The sequence below is a fragment of the Molossus molossus genome, unplaced genomic scaffold, assembly GCF_014108415.1.
Source record: "Molossus molossus isolate mMolMol1 unplaced genomic scaffold, mMolMol1.p scaffold_m16_p_5, whole genome shotgun sequence".
NCBI classification, from domain to species: domain Eukaryota; kingdom Metazoa; phylum Chordata; class Mammalia; order Chiroptera; family Molossidae; genus Molossus; species Molossus molossus.
Window position 1 is genome coordinate 93650840 of NW_023425388.1, and position 24201 is coordinate 93675040.

Here is a 24201-nt window from a genome sequence, read left to right on the forward strand (position 1 = left end):
TCTGGTGAATTTGTTTTCTTCACTTATGTAACTTAGAGATGAGTAATGGGCTGGCGGAAGTGGTTTCACAGTCTCTAGTACAGTGGTTCTCAACCTGTTGGTCGCGACCCCTTTGGGGGTTGAATGATTCTTTCACAGGGGTCAGCTAAGACCATCAGAAAACACATGTTTCCGATGGTCTTAGGAACTGAGACACCGCTCCTCTATCCATCTCCAGGCGGGTCCGCCCACATGCAGATACACCCAAATAAAACATGAGGAACTCTATTAAAGGGTTGCGGCATTAGGAAGGTTGAGAACCACTGCTCTAGTATGTCCTAGATTTTAGGGTATTTAGGATTTTGTTACATTATATATTGCTTTTAGTTTTTGAGGAATCAGCACAAACATGCAGAGAGCAGTGAGAGTCACATTTAATATTGTGCTGCACATGTGATACAGCAATACAAAAGAAGCCCAACAAAACACAGACCTCTCTTTTTCTTGATCTCTCCAAAGTATAATAGTTCGTTCACCCTAAGAAAGGAAATAATGATAAAAATTTGTCTAATGTGTATTACATGATAGATATCAACCAAAGGATTTTACATATATAAACTCATTTAATTCTCACAGACACCATTTCAAATAGGTAGTTATTATCCCCATTTTATGGACTGGAAAACTGAGGCTGAATGATATTAAGTAGTTCATTCAAAATCACATATCTAGTTATTATTGGACCCAGGTTTTGAACTAAATCTGGATCCAGAGTCTTGAGTCTGTGCTCTTAAGCATTACATTCATTATAGTAACTCCCATTTTATTATATTGACTTCCATTACATTATATTGACTATTTATTTTGCGGGAAACAAAATGAAATCTAAAGACAAATTACACTCAATCCTGAGTGCCTTGTTATCTTCTATTGGCAAATGAACTGTTTTTGGTGAGTAAATTCAAATTTATAAATATGCCGGTCCTTCTGAAATATTAGAAATTCTAAGAAATCTCAAAGGAAATTTTATTCATGACTTGAGAATTTCATTTAAAGAGCAGTTAGAAGAAAATAGAAGGACAATTTAAAAAATAAAGTGGGAAAAATGGCGGTGGAGTGAACGGAGCTACACAGACCGTCTCCCAGAACCAAACTGGAATTACAACTATAACACAGACAAATCGACGGGAAAAACCAACAGAAAAGCAGCTTGGAGGACCATACAATGAAGGACACTGACTCCATCCCGGTAGGCTTGCGAAGGCGCAAGACGGGGGCCGGGAGCCCACGGTCGGCAGCGGCCTTAGCTGGGAGCAGCGCCCGCGGGTCACACTCCCAGGCGGCTCCACAGCGCAGAGCCGGGACAGAGGCTGAAACAGCCACAGCCACTCACCTTTGGCTCCGGCAGAGGGAGGACGGACTGGACTGGAGCTGTGTCGGGACACTCGGGGTTTGGAGGGCGCTCAGAGCTTTGGCTGAGTTGCTGCCACTCAGGACGGTGGCCACATTGCTCCTTCCCAGGGCTCTGAGGAGAGGCAGCAGCCCCTCCCTCTGAGATCCAACCCCACCCTGTGGGCCATTGAAGTGCTAATTGAGGCTCACTAATGACCAGCATCTGCCCCACCCTCGAGAAAGCCCCTTGGCTGAGCACCAGAGGGAGTTTTTCAATCAACTGACAACCCAAAACTCATCAAGTAACCTAGACTTCTAGCCTCCAGGCAAAAAGCTAGAGGATAACAGTACCTTTCCTGGGCTGGCAACTTTAACCAGGAAAGTAAGACTTGACAGTAGTGTTCAACGTGGGTCCTCCTTCGTTCATCTAAACACAGGAGAGGGAGCCACAAACAGCAGAACACCAACACCCACAGGGAGAACTTGACAGGCTCCAAAGCCCACTGTGATAGCCAAAATGGTGAAACACAGAAACAGAAGCCAAATGACAGAGCAAGAGACCTCCACCGAAGATGAGATCAATGTGGAACAATTAGGCATGTTAACAGAGCTAGAATTCAGAGCCATGATCTTGAGGAAGCTGAACAGCATGAGTAAGGACATAGAGATACTGAAAATAAGCCAATTGGAAATTAAAAACCAACAAGAAGAGATAAAAAAATGACATATCAGAAATGAAAAACACATTGGAAGATTTAAAAAGCAGAGTAGAAGAAGCTGAGGACCGGATCAGTGAATTAGAAGACAGGGTAGAAAAAATCAACCAATCAGAAAAACAAAAGGAAAAAACTATTAAAAAGCAGGAAGACAGCTTAAGAGAACTATGGGACAACTGGAAACGTAATAATATTCACATCATAGGAGTCCCCGAAGAAGAAGAAAATGAGCAAGGGATAAAGAATATATTCAAAAAAATAGTGAGAGAAAACTTTCCTAATTTGGTGAAGGAAGAAGGCATTCAAGTTCAAGAAGCACAGAGAGTCCCAAGTAAGAAGAATCCAAACAGGCTCACACCAAGACACATAGTAATTAAAATGCCACAAATTAAAGACAAAGAGAGAATCCTAAAAGCAGCAAGAGATAAGCAACAGGTTACCTACAAAGGGAACCCCATAAGGCTCTCAGCTGACTTCTCACAAGAAACACTACAGGCCAGAAGAGAATGGCACGAAGTAATCAAAGTCATGAAAAACAAGAATCTGAATCCAAGACTACTCTATCCAGCAAGGCTATCATTCAAAATAGAAGGTCAAATAAAGAGCTTCCCAGACAAAAAAAGGCTAAGGGAATACATTAGCACCAAACCAGCACTGCAAGAAATGTTAAAAGGACTGCTGTAATTAGCAGTAGAAATGGGAAGAAAAATAGAACCACACTAAACAAAAATGGCAATAAATAAGTACATATCAATAATCACCTTAAACGTAAATGGATTGAATGCTCCCATAAAAAGACACAGAGTAGCTGATTGGATAAGAAAGCATGACTCATCTATATGTTGTTTACAAGAGACTCACCTCTCAACAAAAGACTCACATAGGTTGAAAGTGAAGGGATGGAGAAAATTTTTCCAAGCAAATGGAAAGCAAAAAAAAAGCTGGGGTAGCAATTCTCATATCTGATAAAATAGATTTCAAAATGAAGACCATAACTAGAGACAAAGAAGGCCACTATATAATATTGAAAGGATCTATCCAACAGGAAGATATAACCTTGATAAACATATATGCACCCAATATAGGAGCACCAAAATATATTAAAAATCTTCTGGAGGACTTCCAAGGAGAAATCGACAACAATACAATCATAGCAGGGGACATCAACACCCCATTGACAGCACTGGATAGATCCTCAAGGCAAAAAAATAGCAAGGAAACAGAGACTCTAAACGAAGCACTAGACCAAATGGATTTAATAGATATCTACAGAGAATTACACCCCCAAACTACAGAATACACATTCTTCTCAAGTGCACATGGGACATTCTCAAAGATAGACCACATGATAGGACACAAACTAAATCTCTACAAGTTCAAGAAGATTGAAATCATATCAAGCATCTTCTCAGATCACAATGGCATGAAACTAGAAATCAATTGCAACAAGAACATGCAAAGACATTTCAACACATGGAGGCTAAATAGCATGTTATTAAACAATGAATGGGTCACCAAGGAGGTCAAGGAAGAAATTAAAAACTTCCTGGAAACCAATGAAAATGAACACACAACAACACAAAATCTATGGGATGCAGCGAAAGCAGTTCTGAGAGCGAAGTTCATAGCACTACAGGCCTACCTCAAAAAACAAGAAAAATTTCTAATTGACTGTCTAACCTTACAACTTAAAGAATTAGAAATCAAACAAAAACAAAACCCCAGAGCAAGTAGAAGGAAGGAAATAGTAAAGATCAGAGCAGAAATAAATGACATAGAGACCAAAAAAACAATTCAAAGGATCAATGAAACAAAGAGCTGGTTTTTCGAAAAGATAAACAAGATTGATGGACCCTTAGCTAGACTCACCAAGAAACAAAGAGAGAGAACCCAAATACACAAAATCAGAAATGAAAGAGGAGAAGTAACAACCAACATCATGCAAATACAAAAGATCATTAACAACTACTACGAACAACTATATGGCAACAAATTCGACAATCTAAGCGAAATGGACAAATTTCTAGAAACACATAGTCTCCCAAAACTATTCCCGGAAGAGATAGAAAACTTGAACAGACCAATAACAACTAAGGAAATTGAAGAGGTAATCAAGACTCTCCCAGCAAACAAAAGCCCAGGCCCAGATGGCTTCACAGGGGAGTTTTACCGAACATTCAAAAAAGAACACAAATTCTCCACAAACTCTTTCAAAAAATTCAAGAAGAAGGAAGACTTCCAAACACGTTCTATGAAGACAGCATAATTCTAATTCCAAAACCAGAAAAAGACACTACAAAGAAAGAAAACTACAGGCCAATATCCCTGATGAACATAGACGCCAAAATCCTGAACAAAATATTAGCAAATCGGATCCAGAAATACATCAAAAAAATTATTCACCATGACCAAGTGGGATTCATTCCAGGGATGCAAGGCTGGTACAATATTCGCAAATCAATAAATGTGATACACCACATAAACAAAATGAAGAATAAAAACCACATGATCATATCAATAGATGCTGAAAAGGCATTCGACAAAATCCAGCATCCATTTCTGATAAAAACGCTCAGCAATGTAGGAATAGAGGGATCATATCTTGACATAATAAAGGCCATATATGAAAGACCTACAGCCAACATCATACTAAATGGACAGAAACTAAAACCATTTCCATTAAGAACAGGAACAAGACAGGGATGTCCACTTTCGCCACTCTTATTTAACATTGTACTGGAAGTCTTAGCCACAGCAATCAGACATGAAGAAAAAATAAAAGGGATCCAAATTGGAAAGGAGGAAGTGAAACTGTCATTATTTGCAGATGACATGATATTGTACATAGAAAACCCTAAAGACTCATCAAAAATCTATTAGAGTTAATAAATGAATTTGGCAAAGTAGCAGGATACAAAATTAACATCAAGAAACTGATGGCATTCTTGTATACCAATGATGAACTCACAGAAAGAGAAACTGAAAAAACAATCCCATTTACCATCGCACCAAAAAAAATTACGATACCTAGGAATAAACTTAACCAAAGAAGTAAAGGACCTATTTGCAGAAAACTACAGGTCATTGAAAAAAGAAATAGAGGAAGATATAAAAAAGTGGAAGCACATACCCTGTTCATGGATTGGAAGAATTAACATCATTAAAATGTCCATACTACCCAAAGCAATCTATAGATTCAATGCAATCCCCATCAAAATACCAACGACATATTTCATAGAACTAGAACAAATACTTCAAAAGTTCATATGGAGCCCTGGCCGGTTTGGCTCAGCGGTTAGAGCATCCGCCTGCGGTCCGGAGAGGCCCGGGTTCGGTTCCCGCTAAGGGCATCTACCTCGGTTGCAGTTTGTCCCCGGCCCTGGTTGGTCCTGCGGGTGGCAGCCACTCGATGTGTCCCTTTCACATCGATGTTTCCCTCTCTCTCTTTTCCTCTCTCCCTCCCAATCTGTCTGTACAAAAAAATGGAAAAATGTCCTCGGATGAGGATTAAAAAAAAAGTTCATATGGAACCAAATAAGACCCCAAATAGCCACAGCAATCTTGAAAAAGAAGAACAAAGTAGGTGGGATCACAATACCAGATATCAGGTTATACTACAAAGCGACTGTAACCAAAACAGCCTGGTACTGGCACAAGAACAGGCATATAGACCAGTGGAACAGAACTGAAAACCCAGAAATGGACCCAAGGCAATACGCTCAATTAATATTTGACAAAGGTGGCAAGAGCATACAGTGGGATAAAGACAGCCTCTTTAATAAATGGTGTTAGGAAAATTGGACAGCTACATGCAAAAAAATGAAACCAGACCATCAACTTACACCATACACAAAAATAAACTCAAAATGGATAAAAGACTTAAATGTGACCTGTGAATCCATAAAAATTCTAGAAGAAAATGTAGGCAACAAAATTTCGGACATCATACGAAGCAGAATTTTCACTGATACATCACCTAAGGCAACAGAAATAAAGGAGAAAATGAACACATGGGACTACATCAAACTAAAAAGCTTCTGCACAGCAAAAGACACAATCATCAAAATGGAAAGGCAACCCACTGTATGGGAGAACATCATTGCCAATGATGTATCAGATAAGGGGTTAATCTCCAATATATATAGAGTGCTCATACAACCCCACAAAAGGAAGACAAAGAATCCAATCAAGAAATGGGCAGAGGAGCTGAATAGACACCTCTCCAAACAGGACATACAAATGGCCAAAAGTCATATGAAGTAATGCTCAACATCACTAATCATCAGAGAGATGCAAATTAAAACAACAATGAGGTATCACCTCACACCTGTCAGAATGGCTGCCATCAACAAATCATCAAACAACAAGTGTTGGCGAGGGTGTGGAGAAAAGGGAACTCTAATACACTGCTGGTGGGAATGCTGACTGGTGCAGCCGCTATGGAAAACAATATGGTGCTACCTCAAAAAATTAAAAATTGAACTTCCATTTGATTTAGTCATTTCACTTCTGGGAATATACCCTAAGAAGCCTGAAACACCAATCAGGAAGAATATATGTACCCCCATGTTCATAGCAGCACTATTTACAATAGCTAAGATCTGGAAAGAGCCCAAGTGTCCACCAGTAGACGAATGGATCAAAAAGCCGTGGTACATATACACAATGCAGTACTATGCAGCGGTAAGAAAGAAAGATCTCTTATACTTTGAGACGACATGGAGGGACCTGGAAAGTATTATCCTAAGTGAAAGAAGCCAAGCAGAAAAAGACAAATACCACATGATCTCACTTATATACGAAATATAATGAACATAACAGTCTGAGGAATACAGTAGACCCAGAAACATGGAAGTAGGGCACAGACTGACATCCCTCAGAAGAGGGGATGGGGGGTGGGGGAGGTGGGAAGAGATAAACCACAGAACTTATATGCATGTATGCATGACCAATGGACATGGACAACTAAGCCAGGGATGGGGCAGAGGTGGGGTGGGGTGGGGGTGCCAATGGGGTAAAAAGGTAAAATATCTGTAACAAAAAAATAAATTAAAATTCATTAAAAAATAAAGTGGGACTTGCAATTCTGGATTAAAAGTGTATCATGGGCCAACATAAGGAATGTGCTAATGTGCACTGAGATATAAATATTTGAAACCATTGAAAGTGATTATTGAGAAGAGAAAAAGATGCAGAAGAAACTTTATTATTTGAGTATTCATAATCTGAGGTCCCAAAGCTATACATCTGCTTAGGTGATTGAAATGTATCATCATTGATCACTTGTAAGCGTTTTTTCTCATTTAACAATAATGTCTACTCCTTTGTCAAGAACCTTGCCTGGGCTTGGGGTGATGTTACTAAGGAGTGTATGAATGACACCTGGATGAAGACACTCAAAGAAGTTCATCCATGACTTCAAAGAATTTGCCAAGGATGCAGAGGTTATAAAACTCAATAATACTGATTAAAATGCCAAACAACGTAAGCCTGGGTGTGAATGAGGATGGCATTGAGGAGCATGGTTTCTAAGGGATTGACTAATGAGGAATTATTGGAACTGGAATTACTGGAGCTGAAGAACAAACAAGAGAAAAGGAAAATGCAAGAGAAAAAGAAGAACCACCAAAAAGTTTTTTGGTGAAGGGTTCAGCAGAAGCTTTTGCAGACTTCAACAAGCTCCTTAAAAAGTTTGAAAACATTGATCCTCAACACCAAAAAGTTTTCATTAATAGAGAGGAATGTTCACAGTGCCTTATCTGCTTGCAAGCAAATCTATAAGGAAAAAAGAAAACAAGCAAAGCACTATGGATACATTTCCGAAAATAGTGAGACCTCCTCAAGAAGCCTCAGGCAGGTCCTCCAACAGGTAGGTGTTCCAGAAGAAGGCATTGTTATCATGCATGAATGTTATTGACCCATGTAAACCTTTAGAGGGACAACATATAAAGGTGGAAGACAGTGATATTGATGATCCTGACCCTGTGTGTGTTTGTGTCTTAGTTCCTAACAATAGGGTTTAAAATGTTTAAAAAATGAAAAAAATGCTTACAGAATCAGGATATAAAGAAATAGAATACTTTTGTACAGCTGTACAACATATTTGTGTTTTAAGCTGAAATGTTGTTATAAATTGAAAAGTTAAAAAATTTTAAATTATAAAGTAGAAAAGTTATAGTAACCTATTAATTCATTACTGAAGAAATAAAGTTTTTTTTTTACACATTAGTGTAGCCTAAGGTACACTACTGTAGTGGACAGTGATGGGTCCACACACTCAATTCTCACTCACTGATTTCACCCAGAGCAACTTCCTGCTCTGTGAACTCCACTTAGGTAAGTGCCCTATATAGGTGTACCACTTAAAAATCTTTATACTATATTTTTACTGTATCTTTTTTTATGTTAAGATACACAAATACCATTGTGTTACAGTTGCCTACGGTATTCAGTACAGAAACATGCTGTACACATTTGTAGCCCAGGAACAGTAGGCTATACAATGTAGGTTTGTGTTAAGTGCAATCTATGATGTTTCTACAGATAAAATTGCCTACCAGTGAATTTCTTAGAACATAACCCAGTTGTTAAGTGACTCATGACTATAATATAAAAGGTGATTTCACATAGCACTTAGATTCTCCATGTATGAATGTTCACTAGGATTTTTAATTTATACAATTGAAATATACATTTTATAACACAGTTCAATCACATTAAAGTCTATAATTAATTATTCCACAAATTAAAGAAGAGAAAACTGGCAAGAATTATGACATGAATTATAACATTAATTATGACTTATTTGACTATCAAATGATTTAAAGAGAAAGTAGATGCAGCAATTGAAAATTTTTGCAAAACATTTTCCCCTTAAATTCATGCTATAAAGTCAAATGTAAAGTGAAAGCTGTTGAATCACAGTATCACACAATTTTCCAGAATAATGCTAAAATTTAACACTTGATTTATCCTTTGTTCTTTCAGAGAATTAGAATTTTTTAAAAATCTATCCTACTTTAACTAAATGCTATAAACTTAGTTGAACAAAATACAAAAGTACACAAAATCACTAAGTCCAACATTCTTGAGTCAATCTGGCAAATATAATATATGTAATAGAATTTTTCTTGTAATAGAAAAATGTAATAGATTTTTCTTCTGAGTTTAGGCAGTTGCAAATTTGCCATATACAATTTAAGTTGTTGCCAACTTCCTATTTTGTTGATTATTTCCCTGAAATATAAATTGTAAAAATCTCTATGAACAGTAAATATTACTTGCTTTTTCATAAATCACATTCATTTCTAACTCCAATATCTATTACCAGCCTGTGGAAAACTTGCCCTCAGTTCTTCAACTCTCCAATTATCTCCTCAGTGTAGCACTAAGCCAGTGCACCCCAGTTCATCTTGTTCTAAGTATCAGGTTCACTCCAGTGGAGACAGATATCTGGTTCCTATCAGCATGCTCCTTCAGTACCTGCACATTTTAAAAAATCGCTTTCAGCAACAGAAATCATCAGCAAGGTCTCCTCCCTTTGTTTCCATCTGTTTATAGACAATGCCAAAGTCCCTCTCACGTATCTATCGGTTCCTCTTCCTTCTGGTGCTGCGAGCAAGCCTTGCAGAGGCTCCCGTTGCTCTATGGCCCGAGGACACCCCTCAGCTACAGGCTTGATGTGCTTCTTTTTCATCTTTGGGCCAGATTTTCATTCCCACTTTGCCAGAACCCAGTCGTTACCCAAGATTGCACCCCTTCCCCACCTTTTAACCTCTAAATTTTTCTCAGGGTTCAGGATGTGTAAAACTAAAACTTGAAGGCAACTTCTATATTCTATGCTGCTACAAATGTTCTGAGGCACTAAAAGAAGGCATAAACTTCTTGCTTTAGACTAATTTAAAAGAAAAAAAATGAAATAAAATTGACAATTATTTCAAAATGTTATAAAGTCCTGTTGTGATCAAGTGTCTCATTTCCTAATGCTGTCAAAAAAAATGTGATTCTGCAGCTGGGCTGCTTTAAAATATACAATGCATTTTCCTTTGAGATGTTTTAGCTGCTGTGAGTTGAGTTTGTGTTTATTTTTCCAGCAATAATATTACATTAGTTCCTATAAAAGGTTCAATGTGTGTATTTCCTTCAGCAAGGCACTGAAGGCATTCATGAGACAGGTTTGTTAGCTAAGTTTTAGGCAAGGTCAAAATTATTGGCTTCTGGCAAGTATGTACTCATTGTAATGGGGAAAAATTATATATAATGGGACAAGTTTTGGCTCGATGAATGCTTGTCTTTATTTCACTTCTTATTTTGTGTTTCAATTGTTGCTGGGGAGAAAAAAAAGCAAATTTACATATGTGTGAGGACATCATCACAGAGGCACAAAATTCAAGGTGTTATTATTCACTTTACTTTGAAAGCCTCTGAAACAGGAACACTTCTGATATTCTGATACAACCCTAACTGATTGAACACATCCCATCCACCTGTACCACCAAGCTCCATGAGAGAAGAAATACACCAGGCTCCTGGGCTAATACCAGCTCTGTGTGTCCTAGAAAGAGAACTTGCTCACTACTCTGCGTGCCTGATCCAGGGATCTTCTGGCCTAATCTGTGTGCATGTTTTGAAGTGAGAGGTTAGTGGGAAGTGCTATACAGATTGCTGCGTGTATAAAGAAAGATCTGTGGCACCTGGGCCTCAGGCCTATGATATCAAGACTTGGAAATGACTGAGCATAACCCAGGGAGGTACAGTTTCTCTTCTCCTACACTCTGATAAATCAGTGCGAGACTGGCTACAACAGTGAGCAATAGGAACTGTGGGCTTGCAGTAACATGTAGCCATAGAGAGACACAATAGAGCAGACCATTGGCCTGCTGAAATGGCCTAGACTTTTCAGTTTTCTTTCTTTCTTTCTCTCTTTCTTTTGTTCTCTCTCTCTCTCTCTTTCTTTCTTTTTAATTTTATTTTTGTTACAGATGTTTCTCCTTTTTTACCCCATTGACATCCTCCTCCCCATCCCCACTGCACTGTCCCCAGCTTTGTTGTCCATGTCCATTGGTTATGCATACATACATATAAGTTCTGTGGTTTATCTCTTCCCTCCCCCAACCACCCCCTCTTCTGAGGGTTGTCAGTCTGTACCCCAATTGCACGTCTCTGGGTCTACCCTATTCCTCAGACTGTTATGTTCATTATATTCCACAAATAAGAGCAATCATGTGGTATTTGTCTTTCTCTGCTTGGCTTCTTTCACTTAGGATACTACTTTCCAGGTCCCCCGATGTCGTCTCAAAGGAAAAGAGATCTTTCTTTCTTACAGCTGCATAGTACTCCATTGTGTATATGTACCACCACTTTTTTATCCATTTTTCTACTGATGGATGCTTGGGCTGTTTCCAGATCTTACTTATAGTAAATAGTGCTGCTATAAACATGGGGGTACATATATTCTTTCTGATTGGTGTTTCAGGCTTCTTAGGTTATATTCCCAGAAGTGAAATGACTAAGTCAAATGGAAGTTCAATTTTTAATATTTTGAGGTAACACCATATTGTTTTCCATAGTGGCTGCACCAGTCTGCATTCCCACCAGCAGTGTACTAGAGTCCCCTTTTCTCCACAACCTCGCCAACACTTGTTGTTTGATGATTTGTTGATGGCGGCCATTCTGACAGGTGTGAGGTGATACCTCATTGTTGTTTTAATTTGCATCTCTCTGATGATTAGTGATGTTGAGTATTTCTTCATATGTCTCTTGGTCAGTTGTATGTCCTGTCTGGAGAGGTGTCTATTCAGCTCCTCTGCCCATTTTTTAATTGGATTCTTTGTCTTCATTTTGTTGGGTTGTATGAGTACTCTATATATTTTGGAAATTAACCCCTTATCTGATATATCATTGGCAATGATGCTCTCCCATACAGTGGGTTGTCTTTCCATTTTGATGGTTGTTTCTTTTTCTGTGCAGAAGCTTTTTAGTCTGACATAGTCCCATGTGTTTATTCTTTCCTTTGTATCTGTTGCCTTACGTGATGTATCAGTGAAAGTTCTGCTGCATATGATGTCCGAAATTTTGTTGCCTACATTTTCTTCTAGAATTTTTATAGATTCATGGGTCACATTTAACTCTTTTATCCATTTTGAGTTTATTCTTGTGTATGGTGTAAGTTGATGGTCTAGTTTTATTTTTCTGCATGTAGCTGTCCAATTTTCCCAACACCATTTATTAAAGAGGCTGTCTTTACTCCACTGTATGCTCTTGCCACCTTTGTCAAATATAATTGAGCATATTGCCTTGGATCCATTTCTGGGTTCTCAGTACTGTTCCACTGGTCTATATGCCTGTTCTTGTGCTAGTACCAGGCTGTTTTGATTACAGTGGCTTTGTAGTATAATCTGAAATCTGGTAATGTGATCCCTCCACCTTTGTTCTTCTTTTTCAAGATTGCTTTGGCTATTCGAGGTGTTTTTTGGTTCCATATGAACTGTTGAAGTATTTGTTCTAGTTCTGTGAAGTATGTCATTGGTATTTTGATGGGGATTGCATTGAATCTATAGATTGCTTTGGGTAGGATGGACATTTTAATGATGTTAATTCTTCCAATCCATGAACAAGGTATTTGCTTCCACTTCTTTACATCTTCCTCTACTTCATTTTTCAATGTCCTGTAGTTTTTTTGTGAATAGGTCCTTTACTTCTTTGGTTAGGTTTATTCCTACGTGTCTCGATTTTTTGCCATGATAGTAAATGGGATTGTTTTATCAGTTTCTCTTTCTGTGAGTTCATCATTGGAGTATAAGAATGCCATCTATTTCTTGATGTTAATTTTGTATCCTGCTACTTTTCCAAATCCATTTATTAAGTCTAGAAGATTTTTGATGGAGTATTTAGGGTTTTCTATGTATAATATCTTGTCATCTGCAAATAATGATAGTTTCATTCCTCCTTTCCAATTTGGATCCCTTTTATTTTTTCTTCATGTCTGATTGCTGTGGCTAGGACTTCCAGTACTATGTTAAATAAGAGTGGTGAAAGTGGGCATCGCTGTCTTGTTCCTGTTCTTAAAGGAAATGCTTTTAGTTTCTGCCCATCGAGTATGATGTTGGCTGTAGGTCTTTCATATATGCCTTTATTATGTCTAGATATGATCCTTCTATTCCCAGATTGCTGAGTGATTTTATCAGAAATGGATGCTGGATTTTGTCGAATGCTTTTTCAGCATCTATTGATATTATGATGTGGTTTTTATTCTTTATTTTACGTATGTGGTGTATCACATTTATTTATTTGTGAATATTGAACCAGCCTTGCATCCCTGGAATGAATCTCACTTGGTCATGGTGAATAAGTTTTTGGATGTGTTGCTGGATTCGATTTGCTAATATTTTGTTCTGGATTTTGGCATCTATGTTCATCAGGGATATTGGTCTGTAGTTTTCTTTCTTTGTAGTGTCTTTTTCTGGATTTGGAATTAGAATTATGCTGGCCTCATAAAACGAATTGGGAAGTCTTTCATCTTCTTGAATTTTTTGAAATAGTTTGAGGAAAAATGGTGTTAGCTCTTTTTTGAACGTTCAGTAACACTCCCCCATGAAGCCATCCGGGCCTGGGTTTTTGTTTGCTGGGAGAGTCTTGATTACCTGTTTAATTTTCTTAGGTGTTATTGATCTGTTCAAGTGTTCTATCTCTTCCAGGTCCAGGTTTTGAAGACTGTATGTTTTTAGAAATTGGTCTATTTTGCTTAGATTGTCAAATTTGTTGCCGTATATTTGTTCATAGTTGTTAACAATCTTTTGTATTTCTGTTGTGTCAGTTATTATGTCCCCTCTTGCATTTCTGATTTTGTGTATTTGGGTTCTCTCTTTTTGTTTCTTAGTGAGTCTAGCTAAGGGTCCATCAATCTTGTGTATTTTTTCAAAGAACAAGCTCTTTGTTTCACTGATCCTTTGAATTATTTTTTTGGTCTCTATGTCATTTTTTTCTGCTCTGATCTTTACTATTTCCTTCCATCTACTTGCTTTGAGGTTTTCTTTTTGTTTTCTAATTCTTTATGTTGTGTGGTTAGATAGTCTATTAGGAATTTTTCTTGCTTCTTGAGGTAGGCCTATAGTGCTATGAACTTCCCTCTCAGAACTGCTTTCGCTGAATCCCATAGATTTTGTGTTGTTGTGTGTTCATTTTCATTGGTTTCCAGGAAGTTTTTAATTTCTTCCTTGATCTCCTCGGTGACCCATTCATTGTTTAATAACATGCTATTTAGCCTCCATGTGTTCAAATGTTTTTGCATGTTCTTGTTGCAGTTGGTTTCTAGTTTCATGCCATTGTGATCTGAGAAGATGCTTGATATGATTTCAATCTTCTTGAACTTGTAGAGATTTAGTTTGTTTCCTATCATGTGATCTATCTATGAGAATGTCCCATATGCACTTGAGAAGAATGTGTATTCTGTAGTTTTGGGGTATAATTCTCTGTAGATATCTATTAAATCTATTTATTCTAGTGCCTCATTTAGAGTCTCTGTTTCCTTGCTAATTTTTTGTCCAAATGATCTATCCAGTGATGTCAGCGTGGTGTTGAAGTCCCCTGTTATGTTTGTATTGCTATTGTTTTCTCCTTTGTAGTTCTCCAGATGATTTTTAATATATGTTGGTGCTGCTATATTGGGTACATATATGTTTATCAAGGTTAAATTGTCCTGTTAGATAGATCCTTTCCATATTATGTAGTGGCCTTCTTTGTCTGTATTTATGGCCTTCATTTTGAAATCTATTTTATCAGATATGAGTATTGCTACCCCAGCTTTTTTTTTCTTTCCCTTTGCTTGGAAGGTTTTTTTCCATCCTTTCACTTTCAACCTATGTGAATATTTTGTTGTGAGGTGGGTCTCTTGTAAACAACATATAGATGAGTCATGCTTTCTTATTCAGTCAGGTAGTCTGTGTCTTTTTATCAGAGCATTCGGTCCATTTACCTTTAAGGTGATTATTGCTATGTACTTATTTATTGCCATTTTTGTTTAGTGTGGTTCTATTTTTCTTCCTATTTCTTCTACTAATTACAACAGTCCTTTAACATTTCTTGTCATGCTTGTTTGGTGCTAATATATTCCCTTACCCTTTTTTCATCTGGAAAGCTCTTTATTTCACCTTGTATTTTGAATGATAGCCTTGATGGTAGAGTAGTCTTGGATTCAGATCCTCATTTTTCATGACCTTGATAACTTCGTGTCATTCACTTCTGACCTGTAGTATTTCTGTTGAGAAGTCAGCTGAGAGCGTTATGGGGGTTCCTTTGTAGGTAACCTGTTGCTTATCCTTTGCTCCTTTTAGGATTCTCTCTTTGTCTTTAATTTTTGGCATTTTAATTACTATGTGTCTTTGTGTCGGCCTATTTGGGTTCTTTTTACTTGGGGCTCTCTGTGCTTCTTGAACTTGAATGCCTTCTTTCTTCACCAAATTAGGGAAGTTTTCTGTTACCATTTCTTCAAATATATTTATAACCCTTGCTCATTTTACTCTTCTTCAGGGACTCCTATGATGCAAATAGTATTTTGTTTCCAGTTGTCCCACTGTTCTCTTGAGCTGTCTTTCTGTTTTTTCCTTTTGGTTTTCTGATTGGTTTATTTTTTCTACCCTGTCTTCTAATTCACTGATCCGGTCCTCAGCTTCCTCTAGTCTTTAGATCTTCCAATGTGTTCTTTATTTCTGATATGTAATTCTTGATTTCTTCTTGGTGGTTTTTAATTTCCAGTTTGTTAATTTTTAACATTTCTATGTTTTTGCTCATGGTGTTGATGTCCTTGCTGATGCTGTTGAGCTTCCTCAAGATCATGGCTCTAAATTCTAGCTCTGTTAACTTAATTAACTGCTCCACATTGATCTCATCTTTAGTAGAGTTCTCTTGTTTTTCATTTGTCTTTTGTTTCTGTGTTTCACCGTTTTGGCTATCACAGTGGGCTTTGAAGCCTGCCAAATTTTCCCTGTGGCTCTAGGTGTTCTGCTGTTTGTGGCTCCCTCTCCTGGGTTTGGATGAGCGAGGAAGGACCCACATTAAACACCACTGTCCAGTCTTACTCTCCGGGTTAGAGTTGCTAGCCCAGGAATGGCTCACTTATTCTCTAGCTTTTTGCCTGGAGGCTCTCAGTAGTGGTTTCTTGAAGAGCCTTGGGTTCTCAGTTGAATGAAAAACTCCCTTAGGTGCTCAGCATAAGGGGATTTCCAGAGGGTGGGGCAGATGCTGGTTGTTAATGAGCCTTAATTTGCATTTCAATGGCCCACCTGGGTGTGGTTGAATCTCTAAGGGAGGGGCAGTTGCCTTTCCCCAGAGCCCTGGGAAGGAGTAAGATGACCACCATCCTGCGTGGCTGCAACTCAGCAAAAGCTCTGAGTGCCCTCCAAGTCCCGAGTATCCCCACACAGTTCCAGTCCAGTCCGCCCTCCCTTTTCCGGAGCCCAGAGTGTGTGGCTGTGGCTATTTTAGTGTCTGTCCTGGCTCTGGGTTGTAGAGCCGCTTGGGAATTTACCCCAAGGGCGCTGCTCACAGCTAAGGCCACTGCTGTTTGTGGACTCTCAGCCTCCCTCTTGTGCCTCCGCAATCCTACCAGGATCAAGTCAGTGTCCCTGGTTATATGATCCTTGCAAGCTGCTTTTCTGTTGCTTCTTCTGGTCAATTTGTCTTTATTTTAGTTGTAATTCCAGTTTGGTCCTGGGAGATGGTCTGTGTAGCTTCCATTCACTCTGCCGTCATTTTGGAATCTGTCAGTTTTCCTTCCATGAGGCAATTGGTACTGACTGTGATTCTTGTTTTGGGCAGCAGAAGCCTTGAACAGTTCTTATATTTTTCTTAGTAGCAGAATATTTAGCTATAAAAATAAGTAAATTGTTTTAATAGGAAAATGGGATTTGTTGTATTTAATTAATTAATTTATTTTTTATCTTTATTGTTGAATATACCACAGATGTCCCTCATTTTTCCCCCATCGACCCCCTCTCCTACCCCCCTCCTGCCTTTTCCCACACTGTTGTCTGTGTCCATTGGTTATTCATATAAGTTCTTTGGTTCATTTTCTCCCACCCCCAACCCCCTTCTTCCTGAGGTTTATCAGTCTAGCAACCAATTTGTTCTTAATCCCTTCACCTTTTTCACCCAATCCCCCAATCCCCCTCCCACCTGGCAACCAAAAAAATTTTTTTTGTATTTAATTTAAATATTAAAAATAAATATTAGCCAACACAGTACTGAAGAAGAACAAACTCAGAGGGTTAACACCACTACTTGGCATTATGACTTACTATAAACTACAGTAATCAAGACAGTGTGATATTGCTAAAAGAATAGATGAATAAATCAATGAAATAGAACAAAGCTCCCAGAAATAGACCCACATAAATGCACTCAACTGATTTTTGATGAAGGAGCAAAGGCAATGAATGTAGTGGAGAAAGGATAGTCTTTTCATCAAATGTTAGAACAAATAGATGTCCATATAAAAAGAAAATCTAGATAGAAACCTTTCACCTTTCCAAAAAATAACTCAGAATTGGTCATGGACATAAATATAAAACTTACAGGAAATAGCATAGAAAAAAATCTAGGTGACCTTGATTTTGATACAAGGAATTTTTGTATACACTAAAACACAATCTATGAAAGAAACAGTGGAAAGATGTACTTTATCAAAATTAAAAGTTCTGCTCTGTATAAGATATTGTTCAGAGAATGAAAAGACAAGCCACAAACTGGGAGAAAATAGTTGCAAAAGGCATAACTGATAAAGAACCAAAATATACAGAAACTTAAAACTCAACGATAAGAAAATAAACAACCCAACTAAAAACTGGGCAAAAGATTGGAATCATCACCAGAGAAGATATACAGATGACAGATAAGCAAATAAAAAGATGCGCAAGCCTGGTCGGTGTGGTTCAGTGGTTGAGCATCAGTCCATGCACCAAGAGGTCACTGGTTTGATTCATGGTCAGGGTACATACCCAGGTTGTGGGCCTAAACCCCAGTGAGGGGCATGCAGGAAGTGGCCAATCTATGTTTTCTCTCATTGATGTTTCTCTCTCTCTCCCCCTCTCTTCTCTCTCTAAAAATCAATAAAGATAAAATGTTTTTTAAAAAGATGCTGAACATCATACGTCATTTGGGGGATTGCAAATTAAACTATCATGCAATACCACTGCAAGCCTATTAAAATGGCTAAAATCCCAGACACACCCAAAACACAAAATACTGGTAAGTATTTATGCAAACTGGAACTCTCATTCATTGCTGGTAGGAATGCAAAATAATTTAACTTCTAATTCTCTTTACTTTCTGATAATTTTTTTCTGTGAATCTAAAAATGTTCTAGATTTGGTAATTAAAAAAATTCTACTCTGTGAAACAACTGGTGCGATTGGATAACTTATGTACAGATAAAAAATGGAGACTTAGTTCTGGATCAGGTATTCAGTATCATTCTTTCTATCTCCTGCCTCCACACACATATTCTCTGCTTTATACTGCATCAGCCTATTTTGTCATACTGCCACTTTTCATTAAAAACACTCAAACATTTATAAACATACTAGTGTTTACTAAAGACTTAGAGATCATAGAGGCAACACCAAATACAATAATCTAAAATAACGTATCAATTTTCATACTTTTATTTTTATTAAAAAAAATATTTTTCTTTATTGATTTTAGAGAGAGAGGAAGAGAGAGAGAGATTGAAACATTGATGAGAGAGAACATAGATTGGCCGCCTCCTGCATGCCCCCAAATGGGGATTTGGTCCACAAACTGGGCATGTGCCCTGACTGGGAATCAAACCGGTGACCTCTTGGTGCATGGGTCAATGCTCAACCAAATGAGTCATACCGACTAGGCTCAATTTTCATACTTTTAAAAAGTCCCATGAACTACTGGCCAGTTGGATGTCTCATTGGCCCATCAGCCTAAGAAGAATACAACTTTCTATCATTTTTCTAGCTATTCTCTGTTTATTAAATAAATTCTTTCCTCTCTTTTTCCTTAATAATTCTTTTTAAGGAAAAAAAAGTGAAAAGTGAAAAAATTATCCAACATTATTTCTCTTATGTTATCATGCAAAATATCCCAACTATTTCTTTTTTATTGGCTTCTTTCCCACAAGTAATCTCAGAATATTATTCACTAGCCTAAGTAGCTCATCAATATATTACCACCCTCCCCAAAAGGACATTTACTTTGCAACAAGGAATACTGGTAGTTCTTGGCCAAACTTTATAGATAATTTTATTTTGTACTTCCATAAAATTCTCAGTATTCATAACACTTAATGTCTGTTTAAATATATTGAATACAAAAACTATTTCTTACCAGCTATGTAACTCTGAGCACATTAAATAAGTTCTAGTTATTCCTTCTTTTTATCTGTAAAATGGCTATGTTAGTGGTCCTTAGTAAGGTGATTGTGAAAATTAAATGAATTCATATATAAATCAAACTCATAATAATGTATCAATTTATTTCAATAAATTATTGCTATGTTGATTTTATTTATTAGAAGAGACCTAAAAATCTTTAAATTTAAATATATTTAATTTGGCAATTATTTCATGAAAACTCTCATTTGAACCTTTTTCCTCAAATATTCCAGTTTTCTATATTTCAACAAACTACAGTTTTATACTTGCTTTGCTAATACAACTGCCCACAGCAGAGGCTATTACTAATGGCCCTGGTGGTCAAAACTAATGAATGCTGTCTTAGAGTACAAAAATAATCACATGGAATCTAGAACAAGTCCCACTCCATCCAAACGAGGTAAGATAATCAGACAAAGATGGTCACCCTGTTTTGAAAAAAACTTATGCTAGAGCTGAGAAATAAAGTGGAATAAGAATTGTATTTTCTCTTTAAGAACTCTCTAGCTGCTATGAGTACTAGATAGGATACAGGAGAAGGGGAAGAGAACAGGAAACTTGCAGAGATTCCCTGAAATAGTCAGATCATAAGCAGACCTGGGATGCATCGAAATCGCTTGGGAAAGTGTGTTCAAGTACAGAGGACAGGACTCCATCTGCTGTGACTCTTTTTCAGTAAGTCTGTGATGGGCCAGATATTTGCACTTAATGAGGTCTTCTGATGATCCTAAAATACTAAAATCCAAGCTCTACTGAATAACACTAGTAGAAAGAACAAAAAGAAAATCTAGATGTAGTCTTGTAGACAGTCAGGACTAAAACTGAAAAAACTAGGTGTGAATGTTAGGGGGGAGAGACTAAGTCTTCCTTCTTTATTTAATTTGCTTGATTGTGATATTAGTTTCTATAATTTTATGTGTATTAAAATTTTAGTTAATTGAAGGCTATTAAACTTGGATCTGTTAAAGTGACTATAGATCTATTATCTATTTATCCATCCATTATCTTCTATCTATCTATCTATCTATCTACCCATCTATTATCTATCTCTATCATCTATTACATGCCCACATGTATGCAATGAAAAGAAATTTTCAACATAATTTCCTGACTACCTAAAAAATGGAAAAAAAAAAAAATTACCCAAACTAAATGTTTATCTTATTTCCAAAGACACTGTTATCTTTCATTATTTGTGCTAATTCTTATGTTACTATGTAATTATAAAAACAAACAACAAATAAAGTAAATAAAGAAAAAGTAAAATAAGAAATACTTATTTCTGTAGAAACAAAAATTCTCTTATTTTATTTTATTTTTGTTAATCCTCACATGAGGATATTTTTTTCCATTGATTTTTTTTTTAAGAGTATGGAAAGCAGGGAGGGAGGGGGAGAGAGAAACATCAGTGTGAGACACATTAATTGGTTGCCTTCAGCATGACCCCAATCAGGGTTGGGAATTGAACCAGCAACCTAGGTACATTCCCTTGATCAGGAATCAGACCCATGACCATTCAGTCCACAAACCAGTGCTCTAACACTGAGTAACACCAGCCAGGGCCAGAAACTAAAATTTTTAATATTACCTCTTATTTTCTGTAATTAAAGGCTTATGTTCTGATTGACAGCCTTCTGTTTTCTAATATACATAAGCCTTTTATTTTTAATTAAACATTTTACATATACCTAAGTCTATGCATATGTAAACAAATCAATATTGTATGACATATTTTTTTTCTGATTTTATTACTTTGTACAAAGTATTCCAGTAATAATGCCCACTGAATAATAAAATACAGTGAGGGAGATGAAAAATAAAAGCTATATTTATTTGGATAAAAAGGAGTACCATATTCCTTCCAAATAATTTTCTGATAGCATAGATTTACAATTGTTTTATAGTGTTCAGTAGTTTTACCTTATTGCAGGGAATACATTACAGGACCCTTAGTGGATGTCTGAAATCAAGGATAGTACTGAACATTACATGTCTTATTTTTTCCTATACATACCTATGATAATGTTTAATCTGTAAATTGGAAACATTAAATGATTAATGACTGCAACTAATAATAAAATAGAACAATTTTAACAATATACCATAATAAAAGTTATGTGAATGTGGTCTTTCTCTTTCTCTTTCTCCAGTAATTTTTTAGTATTTTTCAGTCCAAAACTATTCCTGGATTGTTTAACCAGTGCTTATTTGGCAATTAATTGCTGTATCTCTCATTTCAGGGGATCCCTTGCTAAAGTCTTTGTACAGGCTCAATGCTTTCTGATGCATCATGTTGTCATCAGTCTTAAACTGGCTTTCTGTTCATGTCTTCCAGTCACACACTGTGGCAAAAACTTCTGCAGTTTGAGATGCAATAGCAAAATTACCTTGAATTTCTTTTTCCTGCTTCACAATATCAAATATAACTATAAATTGGGATGTCTATCTAGTGCATCACTTGGAAAATTATTCATGGAAAACAAATTGAGTCATACATTTGAGACTCATCTATGTTTTTATGTGTATCAGTAGTTTTTTCCTTCTTTTACAGAGTAGCACTAATAGAGATTTATCAAAGGTTATTTATACATTCACCAGTTGAAGGACATCTGGGTCCAGATTTCTGTGTAGTAAAAGAAGCCAGACTCAAAGGGCTACATATTTTATGATTCTATTTGTGATATTTGGTAAAGAGACAAAACTATAGTGTCAGAAAACAGATTTGTGGTTGGCAGGGGTCAGAGATATGGCGAAGAATGGCTTTCAAAAGGATGTGTACTAGTTTCCTAGGGCTGCTATAACAAATGACCACAAGTTAAGTTACTTAAAGCAGGAATATTAAAAATGCTTCTGGTGGGGTCTCAGAAAGAAATGAGGAACATGTTATTGGACACTGGAGAAAGGACAGTCCTTGTTACAAAGTGAAAGAAAACTTGGCTGAATTGTGTGCTAGTATTGGATGAAACATAGAACTTATGAGCAACTAATTTAGATATTAAGATAAGAAGATATCTGAGGAAGTAAACAGTGTATTTCTTTTTTTTTAAATCTCACCCAAGGGTATGTTTTTTGAAATTGATATTTAGAAAGAGAGGCAGAGAGGTAGAAATAAAGAGGGAGAGAGAGAGAGAGATGAGAGAGAAGCATCCATCAGTTGCCTCTCATATGTACCTCAGCTGATATATGACCCCACAACCTAGGTATGTGCTCTGACCAGCAATTGAACCCACAACCTTTTGATATATGGGACCACACTCCAACCAACTGAGCCATTCAGCCAGGGCAATAGTTGTACTTCTTACATTTTATTTTCAGAGCGTGAAAAACCATGCATGTCATTTATAGTTATAAAAATCTTTTAAACAAGTATCCAAAATGTTATGGCATTTAGACAAAAACAAAGATATACTCCTATGACATGTAGAAAAAAATCTCAGTGAGAAAACACCTAAAAGTGATACTTGGCAGGTTTATCACTGATTTAACAACCATGTTAGGTTTGTCCTCTTATATCAGAACTAGGGTGATAGCATTGTGTGTTTTTAAATGAAAATTTGAAAGGCTATGAAATCAAAAAGATTCATACCCACAACCCAAAAATGATTTCAATTTAAAGTATACTCTATTTAATGAGAGGTAGAAATAAATGTAGAATTAACATTTTATACTAAAAATAAAAAATTATAAAGGGCTGATAGATTTGTGGTTTATGTTAATATATATAAAAAAATTAACTTTTTACATTTTCAAAATATTTCAAGTACTCTTCATACTGCTACCTGTGAATTAAAAACAACAACAACAACAACAACAACAAACATGCAAAATAGCTAATTCCATCCTGAGACTAATTAAGGGTGTCAGAGTTTAATTAGCAGGGGGTAGGAGATGAGGGGACAAGATTGTTCTTTGCTTCTCTTTTTTAAGCACTGGAAAGGTAGAGATATGTTGGGAAAATTTGGACCGCAGTCTGGACTTGACAAACAACTTCAAATTTGATATCTTATCTCAAAGGTTTGTACAAGAAGCTACACTGGACCATGTAGGATAAATGTGTGGTGCAGAAAAGAGTATGGATAGCTCCCCTTGAATATGTTCTTCACTAATGGTCTCTTTCGAGATGTTTAGAAATTATATATTGATGACAGCTACAACTATGATTAAAAAATCTTTCAATAAAGCAGTGTGGAATATTCAATTAAAGCAGAAAAGTTCAGATAGTGAAACATCATGAAAGTAGTAAAGATGTGATGCTATTTTATTTGCTCATTCTCCTGTCAACAAAAAATAAATTCCATCCCACTGCACATGCTTTTTCTAGCCAATGTTAGAATCTATCTAGGCCACTTATTGCCACATTGATGACCATCAATAAACTGAGCTAAGATTCCAAAATGCAGTGAAGTGAATGGAAGCTACACAGACCATCTTCCAGCACCAAATCGGAATTACAACTAAAATAAAGACAGATTGTGGGGAGAAAGCAACAGAAAAGAAGCTGGAGAGGACCCTTATAACCAGGGACAGGAAAGGGATACTAAATCATGCCTGGTAGGAACTGCAGAAGAACAAGAGGGTGGGCTGGGAGCCCATGGATGGCAGCTGTTTTAGCTATGAGCAGCTCCCTCAGTGTTAATATCTCAAGTCAGATCCACAGCACAGAGGGCTGAGACAGAGCACTAAATTAGCTACAGCCACTCACCATGGGGCTCCGG